General features: G+C 38.8%; 1 long non-coding RNA gene and 1 pseudogene across 1 annotated transcript; one reads left to right on the top strand and one right to left on the bottom strand.

Annotated features, from left to right (window-relative positions):
• Window positions 1-4355: 4355 nt before the first annotated feature.
• Window positions 4356-16745, bottom strand: LOC143685594 (uncharacterized). The gene is made up of 3 exons (XR_013176717.1): window positions 16613-16745; window positions 4965-5002; window positions 4356-4548 (listed from the first exon to the last, which is right to left on the bottom strand). It is a non-coding gene; the product is annotated as an uncharacterized LOC143685594 (long non-coding RNA).
• On the top strand, window positions 8508-11333 carry LOC143685583 (polypeptide N-acetylgalactosaminyltransferase 1-like; annotated as a pseudogene).
• Window positions 16746-16981: the final 236 nt, after the last annotated feature.

Genomic DNA, 16981 nt, shown 5'->3' with positions numbered 1-16981 from the left:
GACTCCAGTAATAGAATTAAGACCCATCCTGAATGAAGTGAGTCACACTTTAACTGCAGTAGCCTCATCAAAAGGTCCTAGTTAAAATAGGCTCACACCCACAGGAATGGATTAAATTTAAGAATGTGTCTTTCTAGGGTACATACAGCTTCAAACCACCACAGTTCTAATCTATATCTCTGAGACTGCGGTGTGAAAGATTTTGCAGTCTGAAGACCAAGTAATAGCAATACTTAACTTGGGCTAAATTTTCAAAACATGCTTAGACAGAAAAAAAATAAACTAATTTCTAATTTCCTGAAATGTCTTCACAGGGAAAGGAATTCTATAGTAGCTAGAATCATAAAACGAAATTAGTAATGGTTGCTTGTATATATATGCTAAGAGTTTGCCCAAACTGTAACTAAGTAATGCCTTAGAGATGATAGAAAGGCCTTAGTTTCTTATTGAAACCAGCACTCAGTTCTACAGGGAGCTAGAAGCACAATCACCTGCTGGACTGAGACAAATAATCAAACACAGATGACATGCTGCTAAGAAAATGCAATGCCAGAAAATGAAACCTTGTAGCATTGTTAACTCTGCTTTTAATGTTCCAGTTACTAAAGGCCTTTCTATTGACCATTTTCCCTTGGATTTAAAGCTTTGTAATTTCCAGCTTACTGAAAAGACTTGAATGAGGCTGGGATTTTTAGCTTATTGTCAAAAACAAAAATTACAGCTATGTTAAGGCCCAGAAGGAATGTATATGAACTTCTTTAATTTTTGGACTCAGAGGGGTGGTTATTTAAGCATCCAGCACTTAAGGGCCTCTGAGTCATACCTCCCACTTACTGCATATCATCATTTAGTACATGAATTGCCAAAGTGCTTTCACACAACAACCCCATGGGGCACATATGACATTAACAGTGACCCTAATTTACAGGGGATGTGTCAGTCAGGGCGCTTTTGGCTGGAAGTGATAGAGAAGTCAATATGAATGATAAGGACCATTTATTAGCTCACATAAGTAGGATCTCTACTATAAGGAGGCTCCAGAGTTCAATCATTTGTCCATTTACTCAACAAATATTTATTGAGCATGGGCTATATGCCAGGCAACGTTCTGAATGTTTGAGATAAAACAGAACAAGACAAAAATTCCCACCCTAACGGAGCCTTCATTCTGATTAGACAATGTATTAGTTTCCTACAGCTGCTGTGACACATTACCATAAATTTACAGGCTTAAAGCAACAGAGACTTATTCTCTCATAGTTCTAAAGGCACAACAGAGACTTATTCTCTCATAGTTCTAAAGGCCAGACGTCTAAAATCAAGGTGTCTGCAGGGCTGCAACTCCTCCAAACCCTATAGAGGAGAATCCTTCCCTGCTTCTTAAAGCTTCTGGTTGCTACAGGTGTTCCTTGGCTTGTGGCCACATCCCTCCAATCTCTGCTTCCGTCTTCTTGTGGCCTTCTCCTGTGTCCATGTCTTCTCCTCTTCTAACACAAATGAATAACTTGCTATTCTTGTCATTGGATTTAGAGCCCATCCAGTTAATCCACGATGATTTCACCTCAAGATGATTACATCATCTATTTAATTACATCTACAAAGACTCTTTTTCCAAATTAGGTAACATTGCAGGGTATGGGTATTAGGAGATGGTCATATCTTTTGGGAGCCACCATACAGTCCACTGTAGGTAATTTAGAGGATCAGAGTGGTTACCCACTTTCTCTAAGCTTCCTGCTCCTCATTGGGTTAGCTTGTTCTGTCAGCCTGCTTCTCCTTTGTAGCCTGCAAATGAAAGCTGCTGCTCTAGGCACCACCAGCAAAATAAAGCAAAATCTAGAGATGGAAAAGGAAATGCTTCTTCCTTGTGCTCCTTTTTTAAGAGTGAGGGAAACCAGCAGATGGCCCCTGATGTTTCATTTGCTAAAATTGTGCCACACACCAATTCCTAAACAAATTACTGGCAGAGGCAATGGAATTATCATAATTGGCTTAGACTAATTAAGAGTTATCACCTTGTTCTGAGGGAGTGAGGGGTGGGATAGAATGACCAGTGAGAAGGCAACGAACAATTTCTACCCCTGAGGAGGAGGCTGGTTCTTACCCAGGTTAAGAGATTTGCCAGTTAACCAGAGAATGGCTCAACTTGGAATCAAACAATAGGTGTATTTATCAAACTACCATTAATTGAACATTGAAAAAGAATGTTCATATTGTATGCTGATTGGTTTTATTAATAAAAATTAAAAAAAAAAATAAATGCACAACTAAAAAAAATTATCTGTGCATTCTCTATTTTCTCTTGCAATACTACCTACCAGGGAGGCTTCTAATAACCCGAGGTAGTTCTGAGATCTTAGTCTCACTGAATCAGTATTCGATTATGACAGTCGCTGGAGGCAGTGTGGGTCCAGGGAAAAAATCGCAGAGTGAGAGGAGGCCTGGTCAGCCAAGTACCACAGTAATCAGTGGTGGACCTTGAACAGGTTGCAAAGGCACCTAGTATTTTCAGTCTTCATCACTGGCTATTTTCTAAGAACAAGAATTATCTTGCATAACCATGGCACAATGACTAAAATCAGGAAATTAATAATGTTAAACATTATTAAAGTATTATTGACCTTATTCAGATTTTGCCAGTTGTCCCTATAGCATCTTTTGTAGCAAAAGAAAATTCAAGGTTGCATTAATTGTTGTAATCTTTATAGTTTCTTATAATCTGGAATAATTCCTAATTCTTTTGTTGTATTCCATGATATTGACTTTTTTCTTTTTAGTACAGTCAAGATACTTTGTAGAATGTTTACTCAGTTTGAGTTTATGTGCTCTTGCCCTCATGATTAGAGGATGGCAGGGTTATGGCAGAAGCGATGCTGAGGTCTTCTCTGCAGTGTATCAGGAAGCACATGACATCCTTATGTTCCATGAAGGTAATGATAACTTTGACCACTTGTTAAGGAAATGTGTGCTAGATCTCTATACTGCAAAGTTACTATTTAACTGTTTGTAATGAATAAGTATTTCGTGGGAGATACTTCAAAACTATGGAAATAACAATACTTCTTAAAATTGTATCTACACTTTAGGATCCTTTTCTGATTCTTATCAGAATCAGTTATTCTTATGATGGTTATCAAAAATGATGATTTTCTAATTCCGTCATTCTTTCTACATTTATTGACTGGATTTCTACTATAAGGAAAAGCTTTTCTTTCTCCTTCACATTTGTATGAATGTATGTTTGCATACTTCATCTAATCAGGGTGGACTCATGGAATCTTACTTTATTTTAGTTGGTTAAATCCTTTGCCATCATTATTTATTTTGATGTCCAAATTGTCTGAGTTTTGGATCCTTCAAACTGGCTCCTGGGTCCTTTTCAACATGTCCCCATCATTTCTTGAGCTCTTCCTTACCTTTTGGTGCAATCAGATGTTCCAGAATCATCCTGCACCTTTTCTGTCCTGGACATGACATCAGCCTTTTCTCCAAGAAGTCCTTTTAATGTAGCATGGCATTTAGAAATCAAGAGCTGGGCAAAGTGCCACTTTTAAAAAGTTTTAACACAACACAGATTTATAAGACATAAAGGACTGTTGAAATGAATTGCAAACAGAGACAAAACTGGTTTTTCCACAGAGGGGAGGAAATCCATTAAAATCACCACCAGACAGGACAGTTACTTACAAATTACAGTTACCCATCAGTTACTTGCAAAGAGTTATAAAATAGCTCAAAGACAATGAATGGGGCTAGAATCTGATGATTTGAAAGGAAATGCTATAGCCAAGGCATATTTTACATTAAAATATATATATATTGTTTTGTTTAGCTCTTTGAAGAAAAAGAAACCATCCCTATTTCAAAATATTTATTTCAAAAGGGACAAGTTTAAAGGTATAGGTCTCACGACTGCTGGGTTATAAATTCTTTAAAACAAAAGAAAACAAAGCCTTGAGAACCAAAGAGAAAATCTGTATCAGGTACAAAAGAGAAAGTGTCAGTACGTCAGACTGAAAGTGACTCTCTTGCAGAGAGGAACAATCCCAGGGCCAGAAGCTGAGTAAACTTGAAGCAGGAACAGGAGTGCTCTGAGCTTGGGAGAAGTCCCAGACACCAACCAGTGAGGTGAAGCTCTGGTCAGGATTACAGGTCTTGGAGATCTGAGCAAAGCATTTGATTGAAACAAAAAGTTTAGGAGGAGTCAAAGAGCACTCTAAAGTCTGAAATGAAGGAAAGGGAATATTTACCTATAGCATGACAAACACTTTAAACACATTATTTTATGCAATCCTGTACCAACTCTAAAAGTGGGTGTCAAATTCCCAGTTACTGTGACAAATGTCACATAATGGGTTGGCTTGACAACAGGAATGTACTGACTCACGGTTTCGGAGGCTTGCATCTTCCTGGGGTCTGCAGCAGTGTGGCTGGCCGGCAATCCTTGGGTTCCTTGGTTTTTCCAACACTTGGCATTGTCCTCTCCTTTCTCTTCTCCACTGACTTCCAGCTTGTAGCTCCTCCCTCATGGCTTTCTCTTTACAAGACCTCCAGTAATAGGATTAAGACCCGTCCTGATTCAATTGGCCACACCTTAACTAAATATATCTTCAAAAACTCCTAATTACAACAGGTTCACACCCACAGGAATGGGGGTAAGATTAAGAACATGCTTCTTTCCTGGGGACATAGTTGCTCTGTCACAGTGGCTCTGCTGTATATCTACCACTTGCTCCTGCAGAGTCACTCCCCACCTTTGTCCACCCTCCTTAGTGCCCCCAGACCATCAGTGGTTCTCCAGATGTGGTTCCCAGCCCTCCTGGATCAGTATCACCTGAGAACTTGTTAGAAATGCAAAATCAAGTCTCTGCCCTCCCCACCACCACTGAGTTAGAAACTCTAGAAGTGGGCCCAGGAGGCTGTGTTTCAACAAGATCTGTAGGTTCATCTACCAGCTCTCTTACCCTCTGGATTCTGGTTGGGTTCATCAAATGGGAAGTACCTGCAGAAGGTGAGAGGGAGGAGATGAGTGAGCACAGGCTACCTGTTGCCCCAGTTCCCCACCTGTACAGTCACATCAGGTTCCATGGATGGAAAAGCTCAGTCTTGGAGGCTCTCAACATGACTTGCTCCTTCTGGGTTCTAGCAATTGTTCCTATATCCCTCATCTCTTTAGGTCTAGAGTTGGAAACGATCTTCACTGTTTCTAGCATTAAGGAACTGCACTATTCCTGGGGTTTCTTTACATCTTGCCCCTAGCTTCGTAATAATCCCTTTATTAAATTTTATTAAATTCTTATCAAATAACCCATTTTGAGTGTGCCATTGGTTTCCTGCCAGGACCTTGCCTTTCTGCCATTATTCCCACTGTACTGGCAAGGAAACTGAGGTTTAATGAAAAGCCCAAACTTGCCTGCTAAGAAACAAAGACAGGCTTTGCCTACAGAGCTGTCAGATTCTGAAGTCCATGTTTTGCTCAAAAGACCTCATTGCCCTCCTACATTTTGTAGTGTCCTGGGAAGAAATGAGTGTGTAGATTGGGTAAGCGGTCAAGAACAAAGACAACACAAAATCAGGAGGATTAGGAAATATTCCCTGGAATATTCTGCCTAATAGAAGTGTCTTTGCCTGGAGACTTTGGCCACTGATAGTCCAACAATGTGACTTCTATGGAGGTTTTGCCATGCAGTATCAGTCCTGACCTCCACAGGAGCTCATGACTAAAATACAAACCAGACCTGCAGCAGGGTAGAGACTAAAGGTCAGCTATGTGGGTAGTATGTGATTAAGCACCAGTAAATCTCTGATGACAGAAGCTCCTGTGAGCTTCTCTGCTTGGCAACATTCCATGCATATTGTCAACATTATGGTCAGAAGAAGGTAGTGCTGCCCATGACTCCATGGGGAGAGGACAATGGGAGTTCTTGTGTTTGGACCCCTCCAGATTGCCCTATGTGTCTCTTTCTTCGGTTGGTTGTATCTTGTTCCTGTAGATGACTGTGGGTATAGTAGCTTTCAGCAAGTCCCATAAGTCTTTGTAGAGAATTATCGAACCTGAGGCTGGTTGTAGGAACCCTTGAATTTGTAGCCAGCTGGTTTGGAGTGAGGGTGGAGCTAGGGACCCAGAACGTACTGTTGGTGCCCAAAGTGATGGCCGTCACATGGGGGCTGTTCCCTCAGATTTTGCAGGTTGGTTAGCTCTTTGTACTGCTCCTCCACTTCTCCACGCACCATCCCCACCCCCCACGTCCCCATACCCCCACTTTTTCAGAGGGTTTCTCCATCCCCCAGGGCTTCAGCTTTCAAATTGTCACAGTTTCTTCAATTTTGAGAAACTATTTCAAAGTAAGATGTTAATGACTTTACACCTCCAAAACCAATTTACATATTAAATGATGTCTGAAGAGAGACAAGAGTGTTTAGCACAGAAGTAATTAGCTAATTACTGATAGTGAATGTTGATAATGGATGTTGAGAACAGTAGCATCTAAGCGGGAGTGATATTTGGGGTAGGGGGTCTTTCCAAGGCCTCTGAAGTCCAGGCTTTTGACTACCTTCCCCCCTGTTCTTGCCACCTCTTTTGCAAAGTGCTCTGATTAAAGCTACATAGATGTAGAAAATCCTAGCTCTGTAACCTGCATATTAGAGGGCATAATGTGGCACAAAAGTGGCCATGTGAGGCTTAGTGAAAAGCTGAGCTGAGCCCTTTGTTGAAGCAAAAGGCCAATGGCCCCCATCCTACAGCCTGCAGCCAGGTCTCAAGCAGGTACTTTCATGAACCATGCAAATGTCCAACTAATTTTCAAGAACAAGAAACTTAAAATCAACTGTGGCACAAACAATCAGGAGCAAAGCAAAACCCAAACAAAAGCAGAATATTCTTTGTATTCATGAACTTCATATTTGGAGTAATGATTATCTACATGACATGGAAAGGCCATGCAATGGACCTATTTGTCATTTTGATGAGCATGAATTTGAAACCTGAATGAGCATCTGGATAGCATCATTTTACTTAGTTAATGTGTGAGTCTGGCCTTTCAATCAGCATCACTAGCTCAGGCAAGATTTGTGCTTTCCTGCTTGCATTGTATATGCATTATAATTAAATTTGGTAATTTGGGGAGGACTTGGGAAATTAGCGCTGTACAACAGCAGCAAATAAATCCTGGGATGGAGTGCTTAAAAACAAAAGGAGATAAAAAGTTTTAAAATTTATTTAGAATGGTAATTAAAAGTATAAAATATCTTGAAATAACTATAAATACCTTGGAATAACAAAATACATAGATACATATGTATTTGCAATTTATATGAAATCAACCATGTGTCAAAATACACTGTAATGGCACTATAAGTGGGGTTCAAAAATTTCAACTGTATAAAACGTGGAATTGAATTATTGCAAAGCTAATAACTTGGCTGAAATGAGCCTGTGCAAGTTGGCTTGGATTTCCTTGCTGGTCCAGTCAAATCTGACCATCTCCTACCCATATATTGTTGCAATTGTCTGCTTTCGCTTAAATATCCATGGAGGCAATTCTGAGACCTGTGACTGGTAGGACAGCAGGAAGGTTCCAGAAATCACCTCATTAGTTGGCATACATTCTATGGAATCTGGCATGGAAGATACTGGGAACACAGAGCCTTATGCCTTCCTGTTACCCGAGCTGGGACTGCCTCCTGGAACTTCAGTTTGCTGGCATCTGACAAGAAAGTGGGCCAAGAATCAATCACCACTCAATTTATAACCAAGATCTCATTATAAAGCTGATGAAGGGAAGGGAAGGAAAGGAAAGGAAAGGAAAGGAAAGGGAAAGGAAGAAGGGAAGGGAAGAAGGGAAGAAGGGAAGGGAAGGGAAGGAAAGGAAAGGGAAATAAAAAGCAGGGCAGTGGCCAAGGAGGCAGCACATCCTGTTCCCCAAAGAAAAATGGACAGAAGGAAAAGGGATCCGACTCTTCCTGTCAGAGCACCAACAACGGCAGGAAGTCTTTTGTCAACAGACAGATTACTTTCAGGAAATTGGAACGTATGATATTGGAATGGATTTGGGGGGAGGAGAAGAGGAGGGGAGGGAAATAAAAAACAGGGCAGTGGCCGAGTAGGCGGACAATGGCTGAGGAGGCGGGAAATGGCTCTAAAGTAGCGCCCGCAGGACCGTGCCATAACCACCCGGGGTGGCCCGAGGAATGCTCGCCACCGCCTTAGTTCGTTGACCGAGGAGATATGGGACATGTGGATTTCAGATATGAATTCATTTGAAAAGCCACTTTGGGGTTATGAATATATTATCTGATGAAACTGGATTGGAATAATTTTCAGGATATTTGTGTATTTTTACACAATTTTTAACTTCATATATAATAATTTTATGTAACATTTATAAAATAAATTTATATAAATTTAAAAATAAATTTATATAAAATTTATAAAATAAAAACAAATTTATATAAAATTATTTATTTAAACATATATATTTAAAATTTTGCTTTTGACTTAAAATACCATGAGAAAATTTGCATATTGCAAGGTGGTCCTAGCCATCTCCTTGATCAGGTATTCTTGGATATGTTCCTACTGCTTTACATCAGTGAATGCAACAAATGTGATGAAAAAAAGGAAAGAGGACTTCCTGCTGGGAATGCTCTAGAACCAGTATAAAAGCCTCATGAAGGTCCTGGAGAAGTGGGGGAACAAGTCATCTTTCCTAAGGAAGATCAAGAAGAGATGAAAGAGATGTTTGGAATCCATCTGTTCAATTTAATGGTGAGTGAGATAATTGCACTCAAGAGATCTTTACCAGTTGTTAGGTTAGAAGGATGTAAAACAAAGGTGTAGCCAGATAATTTTCCCACAACAACTGAGGTTGTTTTCCACAATGAGGCTTGGATCACAGCTCTGTGAACAGTCCCTGGTGTCATGAATTGCTCACCAAGAAACATGCTACAAGAAATTGTTCTGGTGGATGATGCCAGTGAAAGAGACTGTTTGAAAAGACCTCTAGAGTTACGTGATGAAATTAAAAGCACCGGTTCATGTAATTCAAATGGAACAATATCCTGGATTGAGCAGAGCTAGATTAAAAAGTGCTGCTGTGTGTAAAGGTCAAGAGATGAACTTCTTTGAGGTAAAAAAACTGAATATAGAATTGCCATACGACCCAGCAATACCATTGCTAGGTATCTACTCAAAGAACTTAAGGGCAAAGTCACAAACGGACATTTGCACACCAATGTTTATAGCAGCATTATTTACAATTGCAAAGAGATGGAAACAGCTAAAATGTCCATCAACAGACGAGTGGCTAAACAAACTGTGGTATATACATACGATGGAATATTATGCAGCTTTAAGACAGAATAAACTTATGAAGCATGTAATAACATGGATGGACCTAGAGAACATTATGCTGAGTGAGAGTAGCCAAAAACTAAAGGACAAATACTGTATGGTCCCACTGATGTGAACCGACATTAGAGAATAAACTTGGAATATGTCATTGGTAACAGAGACCATCAGGAGTTAGAAATAGGGTAAGATAATGGGTAATTGGAGCTGAAGGGATACAGACTATGCAACAGGACTGTATACAAAAACTCAAAAATGGACAGCACAATACTACCTAATTGTAATGTAATTATGTTAAAACACTGAATGAAGCTGCATCTGAGCTATAGTTTTTTTTGTTTTTTTATATATATTTTTTGTATTTTGTATTTTTATTTTTTCTCTATATTATCATTTTATTTCTTTTTCTGTTGTCTTGCTATTTCTTTTCCTAAATCAATGCGAATGTACTAAGAAATGATGATCATACATCTATGTGATGATATTAAGAATTACTGACTGCATATGTAGAATGGAATGATTTCTAAATGTTGTGTTAGTTAATTTTTTTTTAATTAATAAAAAAAAACAAAACAATAGCTTTCCCCCACTGTTTGTCTGCTTTAAATGTGCTCACACATTATTGGGGGGTTCCTGCACCTAAGCTCTTCTCAGCTGCGCAGAGGGAAGATGCTCAGTCTCTGTGTTTTTGCTTTCCCTGAAACCCCAATTAAGAACTGAATTCGTCCTACTGTCCTTTGTAGAGCAAACCTCCTATTTGGCAAAAGAAAGTTTTCTTCTCTCATAAAGGAAGGAATAATTATGTACAATACTGGATTTACGTTCTCTTTCCCCTCAGTCTGCGGGATTGCAGTGGACTCTGGCTTGAGCCTTAGAAAGATGTGACATCCAGCCTGGGACAACAAGAAAATCACTTTCTAAAAAAAAAAAAAAAAAGAGATGACCTTCTTAGGTGCTCATTGTGAGTGTACAGCGGGGTGGCTTGAGCCTCTCTTAGCCAGGGCAAACGTGACAGGAGAACAGTAGCATGTCCTGTCATTGACATGGTCAGCAAAGATACTTCTGAGCACATGGCAGGTTCTGATATGACCTATGGTGGATTCAACTGGTAGCTCAATTTTCGCTGGTATTCCGTTCCCCGAGGAGAAATGGACAGAAGAAAAAGGGATCCGACTCTTCCTGTCAGAGCACCAACAACGGCAGGAAGCCTTTTGTCAACAGACAGATTACTTTCAGGAAATTGGAACATATGATACTGGAATGGATTTTGGGGGAGGAGAAAACCTAGAAATTTCTTTTAGGATTTGGCAGTGTGGAAGTACTTTGGAAATTGTTGGACATGTATTTCATAAAGCTATACCTTACACAATTCCAGGAGATAATTTCCAGGGCAGATTATCAATAACAGACGACTTGCAGAAGTTTGGATGGATACATTCAAGAATTTCTTCTACATAATTTTCCCAGGTGTTACAAAGGTAGCTTATGGAGCGATATCATCAAGACTCGGTCTAAGAAAAAACGTACAAGGCAGACCTTTCTCTTGGTACCTGGAGAATATTTATTCTGATTCTCAAGTTCTACGTCACTGTTTCTCTTTGGGAGAGATATGTCATAAAGAAATAAATCAGTGTCTGGATAACATGGCTAGAAAAGAGAATGAAAAAGTTGGAATATTTAACTGTCGCGGTATGGGAGGTCATCAGGTTTTTTCTTATACTGCCAACAAAGCAATTAGAACAGATGACCTTTGCTCGGATGCTTCCAAACCTAATGGCCCAGGGTTGTGCTCAAATCCACCACCTGGAAAGAAACCAACTGTGGGAGTGTGACAGTGAAAGGACCCGTACAGCACGTGGACAATACTCAGGGCCTGGATAAGGCTGCAGAAGAGGAGAGCCAGGTGCCCAGCGTTAGGGACTTCAATGGAAGCCGGTCCTAGCAGCAGCTTCTTAGAAATGTCACCCTTCTAGAAAAATTTTGAGAGCAAATTTACAAAAAAATAGAATAAGGACTGACTGAGCTACCTCAGCATACATTCTGCCACATTCTTAAGTAGCAATAAAGGAAAAGTGCTTTCCTACTCTGCAGGATGTAAGGTTTATTAGCCATTAAAACCTAGACTCCTCTAGCTTTTCGCTAGCTGTGAACCAGCCTTCCTGCCCAAGGACGTGAAACTACATATTAGTGAGACTGTGCACACTAATATTTACAAGATTGAAAGGGTCTTTCATCAAGAATCATTGTAAAGAATATTCAGACAATGCAACAACCAACAAAATGTGCTTTCTGGAGAGCTGCACTTTGTACGGTTTGCTAGCACGTCAGTAATTTCTGCTGAATGTGCTATCCTGATAAAGAGATTTCCAAGATTTTTTTCCTGATTAGAATTGGTAGCCAGTAGATTAATACTGATATAATAATAAATGATGAAGAACTGGAACCAGATTCAAAATCATGAAAACAACATTTTTACAACAGTTTTTAAAACTATATTAAACAGGGTTTAAAGAAAATTCAATCAGAACTATAAGTACAATTTGTTAAAGTATAGTATCAAATTTCTATATAGATTTTATACCTTAGTAGGGAAAATAACTGATTCCAATGACATTCATTTTGTTTTCATCTGTGATAGTCATGAATGCTTTTTTTCCCCCTTGGGAAAAAATTGCTGAAATTGGGCTGGGAAAAAATGGCTCTTTGAGGATAGTTTTAATTTCTTTCTACAGTTTTTAAAAAAATTTTATTTGGTTTGTGGGCTATTGGAATTATAATTTTTATGGCCTTCAGAAGAAATGGAAGTTTAACATAATGTCTAGTCTCAACTGGACAAGTTAGATATCTCAGTTGCTCTTGGGGCAACTGGCCTGTAGATTTTTTTTTTTTTTTTTTGCATGGACAGGCACTGGGAATCAAACCCAGGTCTCCCACATAGCAGGCAGGAATCCTGCCACTAAGCCACCATTGCACCGCCCAAGCTTGTAGATTTTTACACGCCAAGAAAAAAAAAATTATTCAATTTTCAACTTCTTAACTTGATTCAATTGATTATGCTTAATACCCAAGATTCATACTACTGTACTACAGATTTGTTATCACAGCAATAAATCTTCAGTTCTTTGTTTATGATTTCACTCAATGAAAAATCTACAGAAACGATTTATTATTTGGGTATTTGGAGATGATGTACTAGATGGCTCTTTTGGAAACCTTTTTATACCCCATACTCAGGTGTGCTTCATTGTCAAGTGCATATTTAGATTAGGTTATTGAATTCTAGTGTTGAACTGCTTTTTCAAAGATAAAATTTGACTGGATATGTTAAAAACAAAACAAAAAACAAAAACGAAACCATATTCTTTGCAAGTTATTGTTATTGATTTCAAGAATTCTAATTTATAACCTATGATCTCAAAGGAGTTTTTTGGAAGTTGAAAAAAATGAGTCCAAAGTTTACTCAGAAGAGTAAAGAGACTAATATGGTCAAAACAATGTTGGAAAAAGATGAATAATGATGGAACAATTCCTAGGCAATTTAAAAATACATATTTAAAATCAATGATCACCGTATAAAGAACTGACATACAACTCAGCTTTGACATATGTTTTAGTTTGCTAAAGCTGCCAGAATGCAACACACCAGAGATGGAGTGACTTTTAATAAAGGGGGATTTATTTAGTTAGAAACGTGTAATTCTTCAGAGGAAAGGCAGCTAACTTTCATCTGAGGTTCTCTCTTACATAGGAAGGCACAGGGCGGTTTCTGCTGACCTTCTTTCCTGGCTTCTAGGTTCCAACAGCTTTCCCTGGAGATGATTCCTTTCTGCACCTCCAAAGGCCTAGGCTGAGCTGCGAGTGCTGAGATGTGGTACGCTGAGCTGCTTGGGCTGCGTTGCATTGAGCTCTGTCATTTAAGCATGCAGCCAACTAAACTAAGCATCACTCATTGCAGGAGGCATTCCCCCTAGCTGACTGCAGATGCAATCAGTGACAGATGAGCTTCACATGCCAATGGCTCATGTCCACAGCAACAGAACTAGGCCCCTTCACCTGGCCAGGTTGACACCTGAACCTACCACAAGATATAATGGGTTGTAATAGACAGCTGTGAAGTAAGAGGACAGCCCGAAAGACCACTCTCAGTTCTGACACCAACTGCAAAGCTCAGGGATCTCCAGGATCCACCCTCAGTTCTGCAAATTTGTTAGAAGTACTCATAGAACTCACTGAAAGCTTTTATATTGAAAGTCACTGTTTATTATAGTGAAAGGATACAAATTAGCCAAGGGAAGAGGTACACCGGGCAGAGACTAGGAAAGTCCCAAACGTGAGCTTCCAGTTGTCCTCCAAGTGTGGAGCATTGCCAACCTGAGAAACTCTCCCAAGCCTTGATGTCCCAAATCTTTATTGGGGCTCCATCACATGGACAGGGTCGATTGCTTGTGTGGCTAACCTCTGTCACCCACCCCTTCCAAGGGAACGCTGATACCATGTGACCCAAAGTCCTCACCATGAATCACATTGTTAGATTATCTGGCATGGCCCAAGGCCCCCAGGTTAAAAAAAGACACTTTTATCAGGCAGGACATTCTAAGTGCTTAGAGGTCACCTGCCAGGAACCGAGGGGAAAAGCCAGACCTTTCTTGGGCAAGGTTAAATTCTTTATAACACGAAAGTTAAGAAGTAAATTATAGGATATAAATGAATTCACTCTGTTATAAAGTAAGCATCCCAAAGCATTGGGAAAGAGGGGGAAATAAATGTAGATTCCCTTTTCACAATATCATCCAAATAAATTCTTTGTGAATTAAGGAGCCAAATGTTAAAAAAGAAAACAACACAAAAACAAAAATCCACACAATTTAGAAGAAAATTTAGGTATATATTTTCTAATAGCAAAATAAGAGAATAATTTTTAGACCTAAAATAAATGGAAAATATCACAAAAGAAAATATGGTTTAACTACTTTTAAAATGTTTGAATGCAAATTTAAATAAAAAAATCAAACAGCAGAAGAGAATAGAGCAGAACTTATGGTAGACAAAGATTTCCTAAATAAGACCCAAAAATCAGCCATGGAGGAGAAAAAAAATGGAAAAACTGGAGTCTTTTGAAATGTACAACTTTCGTTCATTAAAAAACACCATTAAAGAATAAGAACCCAAAGAGCAGGAAAAGGTCATCTATACACTTCATTAAGAGACAGACAATTCCAGAGAAAAATGGGCAAACTGCTCAAACAATTTACAGAAGAATATATATCTAAACAGCCAATACACCTGACCTAGCACTTCTTCTCCAATACCCAACAAAATTGCCTAAAAAAGTCACCAACAGAAACACAAACAGCCCAACATCACCAAGGAAATGGTCATAATCCACAAGTGAACCCCCTCCAGATTTCTATTAATGACAGAATGGATAAATAAATAAATTGATACAGTTTTTTATAAGATGGAATACTGTGACAAAAGGGGAGAAACAGGACTAATCTAAGGTGTTAGAAGTCAGAATACTGGTTATTCCCGGGGACATCATCACCGGAAGGCGGTTTAGGAGGGCTTCTGAGGGCGAGAATTTCATTCTCTTTCTTGTTCTGGACGCTGACCACTTCGGTGTACTTGCTGTGTGTTTATACTTCAATAAAAAGTTTAAGAATAATAATCAGGTGGCATTTTTTTATGGTTTCTAAATTGATAATTCTCAATGTTTGCAAGAATACAGTAACAGATCCTTTGATATGTTGCTACCCAAACTGAAGGTTGTTGGTCAACCTTCCTGGAAAACAAATTAGCAATATGCATAAAAAAATTTAGAAGTTCATGCTCTTTGACCCAATAATTCCACCTGTTTGACTCTGTCTTAAGGTGACAATGCACCCAATGAAATGACAAGGAAAAATTATATGACAGGATACACAACTATGTGTAAAACTGTGTATTCAGTACAGACTCAATTAATTTAAAAACATGTAGAAAGAAAAGACTGGAAGGACATATAACAAACTATGAGCAATAGTTATATCTAAATTGTAAGATTATTGGTGATTTTTTATATCTATTTTTAAAATTATTTTCCACAACATTTGAGAATTACTTTTAAAATTTTTTTATGAGGATTAATTACCAAGTACAATGTGACTGCATCCCTATTGTAAAAGATTCAGATAGAGAAATAGAGTAAAACAAAGTTCCCCTTTAGCACTTCACCCCACTCATCCCAGTTTACTTTCTCAAAGATAAGCACCGATAACAACTTATATATTTATCTTTCTGGTTACCTGACTTTGCATATATACGTTAATAGACATATGCAAGAATATGCATATATAGAGTTTGGATTTTTTTTTTTACATTAATATTTACAAATAGGTACTGAGGGAGCTGGGCACTGCGAGTCAAGTGTTTTGTGTAACCCCTATAGAGATGTAGAGGTTGCATAGTTACTCCAATAATACTTTCCTACAACCCAAACAGTTTGGGGCCTCTGCTGGCAGACCTGACCCTCTTTTATACCTGGTTGGCCTCTCCTTGCTTTCCTTTTTGTCATCCTGGATTTCTTTAACATATTGTTCTGTGAAGTGCTTTAAAAAAAAGAACAATAAATAATTGTTTGCATTTCAATACATCTAGATCTAGCTCATTCTTTTCTACATAGCATTCCGTGGAATAGATTATTTTTAAAATCAGAATTTTGAAAGGCATACACTTTTTTATTTTAATGGATTCTAGATGCAAATTTTCAATTTGACTCAAGTTTCCTGAATGTGTTCCTGTCTGTTCATTAGCTATGTAGCAGGAAGTCTTTTAGTGTCTGTTTAATTTTTCATCAAAGATTGTTTGTGAAAGGGTACATGGGCGATCTGGAAGGCATTCTTATACTGAATGCTACATCAGTAAAAACTCTTGTTTGCACAGTGGAAAAGCAAACATATTTTTTAGAAATTCCTTTGAGGAAACTTGCTTTTCACACAGAATGGATCGTTTGTCTAAATGTCAGAAGAATCTCCATAAATTTTTTTCATGCCCAGAGGTAATCGGCTGAAGATTTTGCAAATCATGTTTACCTCTACCACCCTAGAGATAGTCTAAATCTCTGATTATAATCAATACAGTACTGAAGGCTATATTGCCTTTATGCTTCAATCATTTCATGCCTAGTTTGTTTAAGTGTTTAAGGCTTGTATTCCCCAAATATGGTAATTTCCTGGAGGAAAGGCTTTTATCTATATGCAGATAAAATAGCATCCAGGCACCCACCTGGCTTGGTCTCAGTAGGCTGTGGCAGTCAAAGAAATATTCCAGCCGTCAAAAGTAAGTAAAAAGGAATTCCAATCTTACTGGTTTCTCCCCAGTATTATTAGAGGGGATCCAATGCATAGCCCACGCTGGCAATTCTCCAAACGTTCTTTCCTCAGTTCTCTTCATATCCACCCCACCCACCCCCAATCTGTCCTAAAGCCCCTCTCTCTGCAACTCACTCAGACTCTCCAGACTCCCCTTTCAAAGCCAATTCCAATCCTTGCTTCTCTGTTCTTTCCCCAGTGGATTACTTCCAGTCTGCAGTTTAGGAGCCTGGAATGTGGGACATAGGTCCAGATGGGAGTGTGAGGTGGAAGGGGATGTTCC

The sequence above is a fragment of the Tamandua tetradactyla genome, chromosome 1 (assembly GCF_023851605.1).
Source record: "Tamandua tetradactyla isolate mTamTet1 chromosome 1, mTamTet1.pri, whole genome shotgun sequence".
Lineage (NCBI taxonomy): Eukaryota > Metazoa > Chordata > Mammalia > Pilosa > Myrmecophagidae > Tamandua > Tamandua tetradactyla.
Note: the sequence above shows the minus strand (reverse complement) of the source record. Positions and strands in the feature narration are given on the sequence as shown.